Genomic DNA, 10,104 nt, shown 5'->3' on the forward strand with positions numbered 1-10,104 from the left:
AAGGATACAAAGACTGCAAGCGGCATATTGTTAGCTACAAAGCATTAAGTTTACATAAAGCATTCATCCATCCATCTAGTAAAACGTATAAGCAACCATTCTGGCTGCCTAATTGAGGTGAATAATTCGACTTACAACCACACAAGACATGGGTTTCTTCAGCATTGCAGAAAGTGTGGAAATTGAAGTTTTCATCAGCAATTCATTCATAGCTGCTTCTATTGTTGGACCTGCTTCTCACCTGTATCTCATATGCTGTCAGTAGTAATTCTCTGGGGAAACCATAACCAAGAATCACATCCTTCCCTTCAGTGGCACATCCACCATTAGTCCACATGTTCATCTCGAAATTCTAATTTTCTTTTATCAATTACTTATCTATTTTATTTGTGTCGAAACTACTTTTAGGTGCTTTGAAAATAGTCATGGCAAAGATAAATGTTTTGAAAACAGGAGTAGCCATCGTTTATTTTGGGCTAGATACGATCGAATACCTTTAAATTGGGTACGTGTTTAAAACCAGATTAAAAAGAGTTCGGGAGTCGGTTATGTGTGGGGAAGGTTAAAGTACCTCACAACGCCCAAAAATTGGTACCTTTCGAACATACACGATGTCCATTTTAAAATTACGAATACGAATTTAGCCTAATTTAACCTCACATATGAATGCAATTTTAAAGAAATATAGTGGATTGTGTTTGGAAGTAATAATGTATGTTTGCACCCATTAAAAAGAAGATCACGTCATTTGAAAAGATGTCACCATGTTACATACAGTTAAAAAAATCGCAATCCAGCTACTTTGGACAATAATTCTTTTAGCCGACATAACAAAATCACATTGCCTCAATTTTTTTAAAAGAATAAAACATTTCATGTAATGCAATTTAAAAAGAAACGTTGCCACAAAGAATCACATCATTAGTAGTAGCATATAAAATAATAAATGACTAGACATGAAAATTAACAACGAATCAAAGTTCAATTTATTAATCAATTTCCAAATTACGGTCTAACTTGAAACTAATTAAGAATTTAAGCCACATCTAATCATCTTCAATTTATGGATTAAATTGAATTAATTAAAAATCAGGCCAAGACTCATTAATCAATTTTAAATTATGACCACAATCAAAATCAATTGAGAAATTAAAGTCAAATTATTAATTAGTTACAGATTAGGAAACAAATTAAAGTAATTGAAATTTAGGCCAAATATCAATTAAGGATAAATTGAACCTAATTAAATATTATAGCCAAACTAATCAATTAACCTATAATTAGGACATAATTGAAACTAATCATGAAATTAAGGTCAAATTAATTAACACATTCTGATATAGGGACCGAATATATGGAAAAACTTTTGAATCCGTTCCTTTCATAATAGTTCCATAATGTTGGTAATGCTCAATCCCACATAGTATTGAAAACACTATTGGGAATGAGTATTTATAGTATGGAATTCCCACTTCTTTGTTGAGTGAAAGAGAATAAGGGGGACTCTCGCACACCGCCGCCGTCGTCGTCTCAGCTCGGCTCAGCTCGGCTCGTGGTCGTGGTCGTGGTAGTGGTCGTGATAATACGTGTCTTCGACACGTCCGCGCGTATATTATCTTTTTAGAGAAAATTCTTGAGGAATTTCTCTTTGAAAGAAACAAATGGAAAAATGTGAAAGATTTCAACTGATATTTATAGGCTGCTGAGGACTGTTTAATTTCAAATAATAACAATTGGTTTATGAGAGTTATCAGAAATTAAACAGCTTTTCCTAAATAAAATAAAAAACGTTAAGATGTATCTGGACTGATTTCCAGCTTTGTACAGAGGAGACAAGCTGTTAATATCAGGAGTTACAGGAGTTATTTGATTTAATTCCATGGGTTAATGATAAATTTCGGGAGTTATAACAACTGAACAATGATGCGATGAACCTGGACTATTTTGAGTCAGGTTCATCTAGACGTTTCAGCTGTTACAAAAGAAGAGATTTAATCCTGAAATTTTATGGACGATTTTAACCCTATTTCTAGCCTATAAATAGAGGGCTATATTCAGCTTCTCAACTCACTCTCAACATTCACAATTCACTCTCAAAGTGTTTTCTGCAAGTATTCTTTATGTGCTTTCCGATAAGAAGAGCAATACCACCGGCAGTCCACTCTGATTTTAGGTGTACGGAATTCGGAGCGACCGTGTTAACCTCGGGGGACGGTCCGCCTACTGCAACGATTACACACATCGGGGCGAATTCGTTTCTAAGGCAGTGGTTATACCACGACACGGTTTACGAATATGTTCCTTTTAATTACTTTTTATATTTCTAGTTAGTGCTAACGGTGTAGTTTTGCAGTTTATATATCCAACAATTTAGAAACGAATTCTATATACTGCAATCATGTCAACACCTTTGAGCAAACTGATACCCAATCTTTCCAAGCTCGATGCATTTGATGGAAAGAATTATAGAAGGTGGTCCCAAAGAATCCTGATATTCTTCGAGCAACTTGATCTTGACTACGTCCTGCTCAAGCCACCACCTACCATGCCGCCAACCCCAACTACCGGTAATGATGCTGATGCGGTCCTCAATGATGATGCCTTAGCAACTACCGCTGCTGTAGTCGCTACGTACGAGAAAGACAACAAAACGGTGCGAGGACATCTGCTCAATCACATGTCAAATAAATTATTTGATATGTTCCTTAGAGAAAGGAGTGCCAAGACAATATGGGATACTCTCGATAAAAAGTATGGTGCGGACGATGCTGGAATCAAGAAGTACTTTGTCGGCAAATGGCTCAAATTCCAGATGACTGAAGACAAGCCGATAATGGATCAAGTCCATGACTATGAGAACCTAGTCGCTGACATCATCGCCGAAGGGATGCAAATGTGTGAGGTGCTACAAGCCAATGTTCTCATTGAGAAGCTGCCCAAGTCCTGGTCTAACTACCGCAACTCTCTTAAGCATAAGAAGAGAGAAATTTCGCTTGAAGAGCTCGTGGGCCATATGAAGATTGAATAAGCCAACGTTTAAAAGATAATCTTACTAATTCTATGTAATTATCTTTTAGAGCTAACTTGGTTGAGTCCAATTTAAGAAGATCATGAAACGTGAGAATCAAGACAAGAAGACGAAACCTCAGAAGGCTACAACTTTAAAAGTCAGGAAAGGCCAAACCTGAAGGAAATACGCTCAAGTGTTATGTCTGCGGCTTACCCGGCCACAAAGCTTACCAATGCCAACACCGCTCAGATCGCCAGAATAACAACAAGCCACAGATGCATGTTGTAGAAGAAGATGATGAGATCATTGCTGCGGTGGTCTCAGAATTCAATCTGGTGGAAAACAGTTCGGAATGGGTTGTTGACACTGGCAATTCAAAGGTGAGTCAAAGATGATGTTTTCTTTGAAAATACTTTCCTTTAAAGGAACCGAGATTAATGTCGAAACACAAATAGAATATATTCCATCAACTTCTTCTAGTAATCTGCTAGGTCTTCTGAACAAATTGATTTGAGCCTAGAAGAAGTAAAAGGCAAAGAGTTGAAACCTCTTTGGACCAGACTTATACTTCCTTTATTTCTGAGATAAATGATTTAAACTCCATTTCAGATCCTATAGCTCAATTTTTTTCTGTTAGATGAGGATCCTAAAACCTTTGAAGAAGCTATAAGATCTATCGATGCTAGTTTTTGGAAAAGCACTGTTAATGATGAACTAGAATCGATAATGTCTAATCATACTTGGGAATTAGTTGACTTGCCTAAGGGATTCAAACAAATCTCCAACAAATGGGTCTTCCGAAAGAAACTAAGACCATATGGTTCGATTCAGTGGTACAAGGCAAGGTTAGTCGTCAAAGGGTTTACTCAAAGGTTTGGTTTAGACTACTTTGATACTACTCTCCCGTTACGAAAATCTCAACGATTTGTGCATTATTTGCGCTAGCCTCTATTCATAAGTTACAGGTACATCAAATGGATGTTAAGACTGCTTTCTTGAATGGGGATCTAGATGAGAAGATTTACATGGAGCAACCACTAGGTTTTGAAGCACCTGGTATGGAAGGGAAAGTCTGTAGACTTAAAAAGTCACTTTATGGACTTAAGCAGGCTCCTAAATAGTGGTATGAGAAATTCCATAAAACTATTTTTTTTTGGTTTGTTGTGAATGGTTCGAATGCTTGTGTGTATTCGAAGATGTTTGACACTAAATGTGTCATCATAAGCCTGTGTTTGATGACATGTTGATTTCAGTTCTAACATCGAGTCCATTAACAAAGTTAAGAGTTCTTGTCCACTAAGTTTGAGATGACAGATTTGGGAGAAGTGATGTAATCTTAGGAGCCGAGTTACCAAAACTGAAAAGGGATTTTCTTTAAGTCAAGCAACATTATAGAGAAAGTGCTAAAGAAATTTGACAGTTTTGATGTCGTCCCTGTTCGAACTCCTTATGACCCTAACATACATCTTGTTAAGAATAAAGGAAGTAGCGTTTCCCAAATGAATATGCTAAATTAATCGGAAGTTTAATGTTCTTAATGAACTATACTCGGCCTGATATTGCTTATGCTGTGAGTAGAATGAGTAGATATACTCATAATCCGAGTGGTGAACACTGTAATTCTCTTTTTGCGGTACTGGAAGGATATTGTGTTGCCAACTGGTTTCTGATAATGATGAGGTAAGCTCTACGAGCGGGTATGTTTTTACTTTGGGTGGAGTAACAATCTCGTGGAAATCATCAAAGCAGACTTGTATTGCTCGTTCTACCATGGAGTCAGAGTTTATAGCTCTGACCTAGCTAAGCAAGAAGCCGAGTGGCTCAGAAGCTTGTTAGCAGATATTCGTTGTGGGGAAGACCGACTCCTGTTTCATTATTGTGTGATTCACAAGCTGCGATATGTGTGGCTAAGAACTAAGCTTACAATGGTAAGAAAAGACACATTCGCATAAGACATGAATCTGTTAGACACTTAATAAAGAATGGAGTGCTCTCTTTAGAGTATGTGAAGTCGGAAAGGAACCTAGCAGATCCACTTACCAAAGGGTTAAGTCGGAAGCTGGTTCTAGATTCATCGAGGGGATGGGTCTAAAGCCCATTGGTTGAGGAATTCATGGTGGATACCCAACTTAGTTATCTAAGTTTCATGTGGTCAAACGAAACCATGAAAAGAATAGTGCACATTCCTACTGCCTATCCATATGACGAATAATGTGCATGCCAGGATGAGCTTAAGTGCTCTTAATAAATTTATAGCCCAGGCTTTGGGTGGTCTTAGTGAGAAAGACTTGATGAATTTTTTACCGATTTTGGCTGAATATCTATTCTTAATAAGTTCATAACCCAGAGTGAGTGAGGAAATGATGAACTTACCGACAGAAAGGTTGAGTTTGTTAAACTCTTAATAAATCCAAGTATTTGGATGGTTCTAGTAAGAAGGACTTATTGAATTTACCGATAAATGAGGTGAATATTATTCTAATGACTTCTTAGCCCAGAGTTTGGGTGGTTCATTTATAATGAACTTGAAGAAAGTCACCATACCCTTTGTGAGGTTGAGCTATTATAAAAATCTTAATTATTTCATATCCCTTTTAAGGGTGGTTTATGTTGAGATAACTTGATGAAATAACCTATGTAAGTGAGAAGGGTTAGCCGCCTTCTATGAAAAATGTTGGGCTATTTTTCTAGCACACTTACTAGAATCCTGAGGTAAGATGGCCAAATATATACTTTTGTATATATATATCTTACACATCGAGGACTCAGGTGGATGAAGGGGTTAGTATGTGTTATGAGTTTACCCCATCTTAGAAAGTTCCAGACTAGTTTCACTTATCTAATAGAAGGATTGCTCATCATCACTATGTACTAGTTCCAGATACGTTCACTAGTGCTTAAGAAACTAATATCGCTATTGCTCTTCTAGAAAGTTTGTTTTTGAGTTTTAGAAGAATTCTTTCACATTAGTGGGGGAATGTTGGTAATGCTCAATCCCATAGTATTGGAAACACTATTGGGAATGAGTATTTATAGTATGGAATTCCCACTTCCTTGTTAAGTGAAAGAGAACAAGGGGGACTCTCGCGCACCGCCGCCGCTGCCGTCGTCTGTCTCTTCTCGTCTCGGCACGGCACGGCACGAATCAGCTCGGCTCGGCTCGTGGTCGTGGTAATACGTGTCTTCGACACGTCCACGCGGATACTATCTTTTAGAGAAATTCTTGAGGAATTTCTCTTGAAAGAAACAAATGGAAAAATGTGAAAGATTTCAACTGATATTTATAGGCTGCTGAGGACTGTTTAATTTCAAATGATAACTGGTTTATGAGAGTTATCAGAAATTAAACAGCTTTTCCTAAATAAAATCAAAAACGTTAAGATGTATCTGGACTGATTTCCAGCTTTGTACAGAGGAGACAAGCTGTTAATATCAGGAGTTACAGGAGTTATTTGATTTAATTACATGGGTTACATGATATAATTTCGGGAGTTATAACAGCTGAACAATGATGCAATGAACCTGGACTATTTTTGAGTCAGGTTCATCTAGGCGTTTCAGCTGTTACAAAAGAAGAGATTTAATCCTGAAATATTATGGACGATTTTAACCTATTCTAGCCTATAAATAGATGGCTATATTCAGCTTCTCAACTCACTCTCAACATTCACAATTCACTCTCAAAGTGTTTCTGCAATTATTCTTTTTGTGTTTCCGATAAGAAGAGCAATACCACCGGCAGTCCACTCCGATTTTAGGTGTACGGAATTCGGAGCGACCGTGTTAACCTCGGGGGACGGTCCACCTACTGCAGCGATTACACACATCGGGGCGAATTCGTTTCTAAGGCAGTGGTTATACCACGACACGGTTTACGAATCTGTTCCTTTTAATTACTGTTTATATTTCCAGTCAGTGCTAACGTGTGTAGTTTTGCAGTTCATATCCAACACATAACAATCCATTGCTGGTCGAAAGAAACTCCAAATATATGGAAAAACTTTAATCCTATAAATGTTGATTTACACCCGAATTCAAATAGCATTTACATAATAGTTCTTACTTATCAAGAATGTGGAACCACGCTTTTTTTTCTATTAATTTGAATCTCAATACTTGCTGTTAGACCCCCATTGTATGTTTTATCCCTGTTTAATGATCGTGGAGTGAGACCGGCCCCATAAAACACATCCCAGCCACGTGCCTATATTCAATTTGCATTTATACCGTGGGGTAGGAGCATATTGGCCTAAAGTCAGACCAATATGAATTAGATTCCTGACCGAAAACAATGTCTAATTTAGACCTTAAAACCTTGTCATTTCAGGAACATAAAAGCGAAAGGGAAAAAAATAGTGTGTTTTTTTTTAAATTCATGTTTCAATAGATTAATTCGGTCAAATAATGTTAAGGTCAAATATATGAGCAACTCACACAAGAATTTGCAAGAAATATGATGTCGTTGGTGCTCCAATTCTAATCTCTAATGAGTGCATGAACTGTTAATGGCCATAAAGTCATGACGTTTAAGAACTAGGTTGCCGACTCTAGAAATCGATGTGATGGTTGCAGACTTTACTGACTTCAGGGGCAAATTGCCAAAGAAGCAGAACAATTGTTAACATCAATACACTTGGAAAACAACACGAACCTTCCTGGTAGTTGTAAACCCCCATGGTTGTCTTCCTATAAAGAGAGGCCATGAACAAACAGACTCTCTCAACCCTCAAAATGGATTTGTTAAGCACATTGTGGCAGCTCTTTTCTATGTTTCTTACTCGAGAGATCGGTAGTTTTTTGCCCAAGCCCAACTTACTCCGACATTCTACGGCCAAACTTGTCCCAACGTTACCAACATCATACGAGGAATCTCCTCATGCTGTCACCACTGATCCGAGGATCACAGCCAGCCTTCTTAGGCTTCACTTCCATGATTGTTTTGTTCAAGTACGGCGACCTTCTCGTAGCGTTTCGATACTTTATGATTAGATATCGGGTTTGATTTCATATTAGTTGTGTTTTTGGTTCTCAGGGGTGTGATGGTTCGATCTTGTTGGACGATCCGGACACGACCGAGAAAGTAGCTGCTCCGAATAATAATTCAGTTAGGGGATACGAGGTTATTGATCAGATGAAGGCTGCGCTAGAGAATGTGTGTGCGCAAAAACTGTTTCGTGTGTGATATTTTGACCATTGCAGCTGAAGAATCTGTTGTCTGGTAAGCTAGAAAACTCCCCCTCGGATGTTTATTGTGTCTCGAGTATTAGAAAATTGCGGTTACGGTCGTGATGTTAAAAAATATTACGATGAGGATGCAGGCAGGGGCCGTCATGGGCAGTTCCACTAGGAAGATGGATAGTCGTTCGGCAAATCGGAGTCTTGCTAATACGGCCTTGCCTCGTCCCGATGAACCACTTGACGACATCAAAGCCAAGTTTGCCGCAGTGGGGCTTGATACCAGTGTTGATGTGGTTGCCCTCTCAGGTCATTTTTTCTATATTGATAATACCCTCGTCTTTGTTCACCAAATAAGTTAAATAACTGGGTAAAATACACCCATGTCACTCAATTATTAGTTCGGCTGCAAACATGTCATTTCTTTTAAAAATGATAATTTAGTCGCTTATTTAGAATATGTTAAAACTGTCAATGGTCGTGAAATATAAGATGGAATCAGAGATGACAACGGGTTAGATTGGATCAAGTTTTTGACCAACCTGAACTCACTCGAGAAGTATACCCCCTCCACCTGAACTTGACCCTAAATAAATATCCCCTTCACCCGAATCTGACCCAACATGAATTTTGAGATAAAAACTTACATCCAATCCTAACTCAAATTTTATTTTAAGAAAATAACTCTATCGGTTGGGTCAAAATCATTTAGATACATTTTAATATTCATCCTTGATGGAATAGTGATATGACACGGTATAATCATAATTTTACTTTTCAAAACTTATGATTATATTAATTTGTTCCTAATTTGAAGTAATGCAATAAATTTATTAACTCTCATATTTAAAAATTCTAGCAATTTAGTTTTTTTGTTACAAATAGAAGTGCAAAGCATTTAGTCTTTGTTCTCCTAAATTGATTGTTTCTCTCTCAAAAATATTATATTATTTTATAGTATAATGACAATTTAAATATAATTTATTGTTGTTTGATGGTATAATGTAATATTTGGCTGATACTTTGATCCAATTGACTCATTTGTTTTGACAATCTAATAAAAAAGATTGAAATTGATAGAATTTTTTTAAATATATTATATTAAATTTATTAAACTGTTTTCAATAAGATTAAATTGATACGATCTATATGTTGTAATCAAATTGTAACTTTTAAAAAAAAAAAAGTTTGTACGAAAAATCCCACAAATTTGGTGTAAAAAACTACAAATATTTAATTTCAGGTGGCCACACATTCGGCCGAGCTCGGTGCCTTAGTTTCGACCGAAGATTGTACAATTTCAGCGGCACCGGAGATCAAGACCCGGACCTGAACGAGACACTGGCGGCGAGAACTACGAGAGATATGCCCACCAAGGCTTGACTAATCTGACAAACCTTGATCAAACAACACCGGACGTTTTCGACAACGCTTACTTCAAGAACCTTCGGGTCGAAGAAGGTCTCTCCAAAGCGATCAGATTCTGTTCAGTACCCAAGGGGCCGACACGGTTGGAATCGTTAACGACTCAGCAGCAACCAGAACGCCTTCTTTGAAGCCTTGTGGAATCCATGATACGGATGGGGAATATTAGGCACCGCCTGATCTGGTCGGAGAGGTGAGACTCAACTGCCGCGTCGTCAATGCTAATATTCGATCACGGCGGTCGAAGCGGCGGATGCTCGTCTTGTCAGCTCGATTTAGACACAAGTTTAGTTACCATGTGTGTGCTCCACAAAATAAGAATAAATGGGGATGGACGAGTGACTCGAAAAGAAGTAGAGTTTTTACTTTTTATGGCTACTGAGATAATCTATGGGTAAACTACTCTAATGGTCACTAATATTTGGGTAAGTTTTTGTTTTCACCACTGATGTTTTAAAATTTATAAATCGATCACTAACATTATCGTTTGTTAT

At 37.5% G+C, this 10,104-nt stretch overlaps 1 pseudogene; it reads left to right on the forward strand.

Annotated features, from left to right (window-relative positions):
• The first annotated feature begins 2,545 nt into the window (after nt 1–2,545).
• On the forward strand, nt 2,546–9,895 carry LOC120197582 (annotated as a pseudogene).
• The last annotated feature ends 209 nt before the right edge of the window (nt 9,896–10,104 follow it).

Source organism: Hibiscus syriacus, unplaced genomic scaffold (genome assembly GCF_006381635.1).
Source record: "Hibiscus syriacus cultivar Baekdansim isolate YM2019G1 unplaced genomic scaffold, ASM638163v2 tig00117048_pilon, whole genome shotgun sequence".
NCBI lineage: Eukaryota > Viridiplantae > Streptophyta > Magnoliopsida > Malvales > Malvaceae > Hibiscus > Hibiscus syriacus.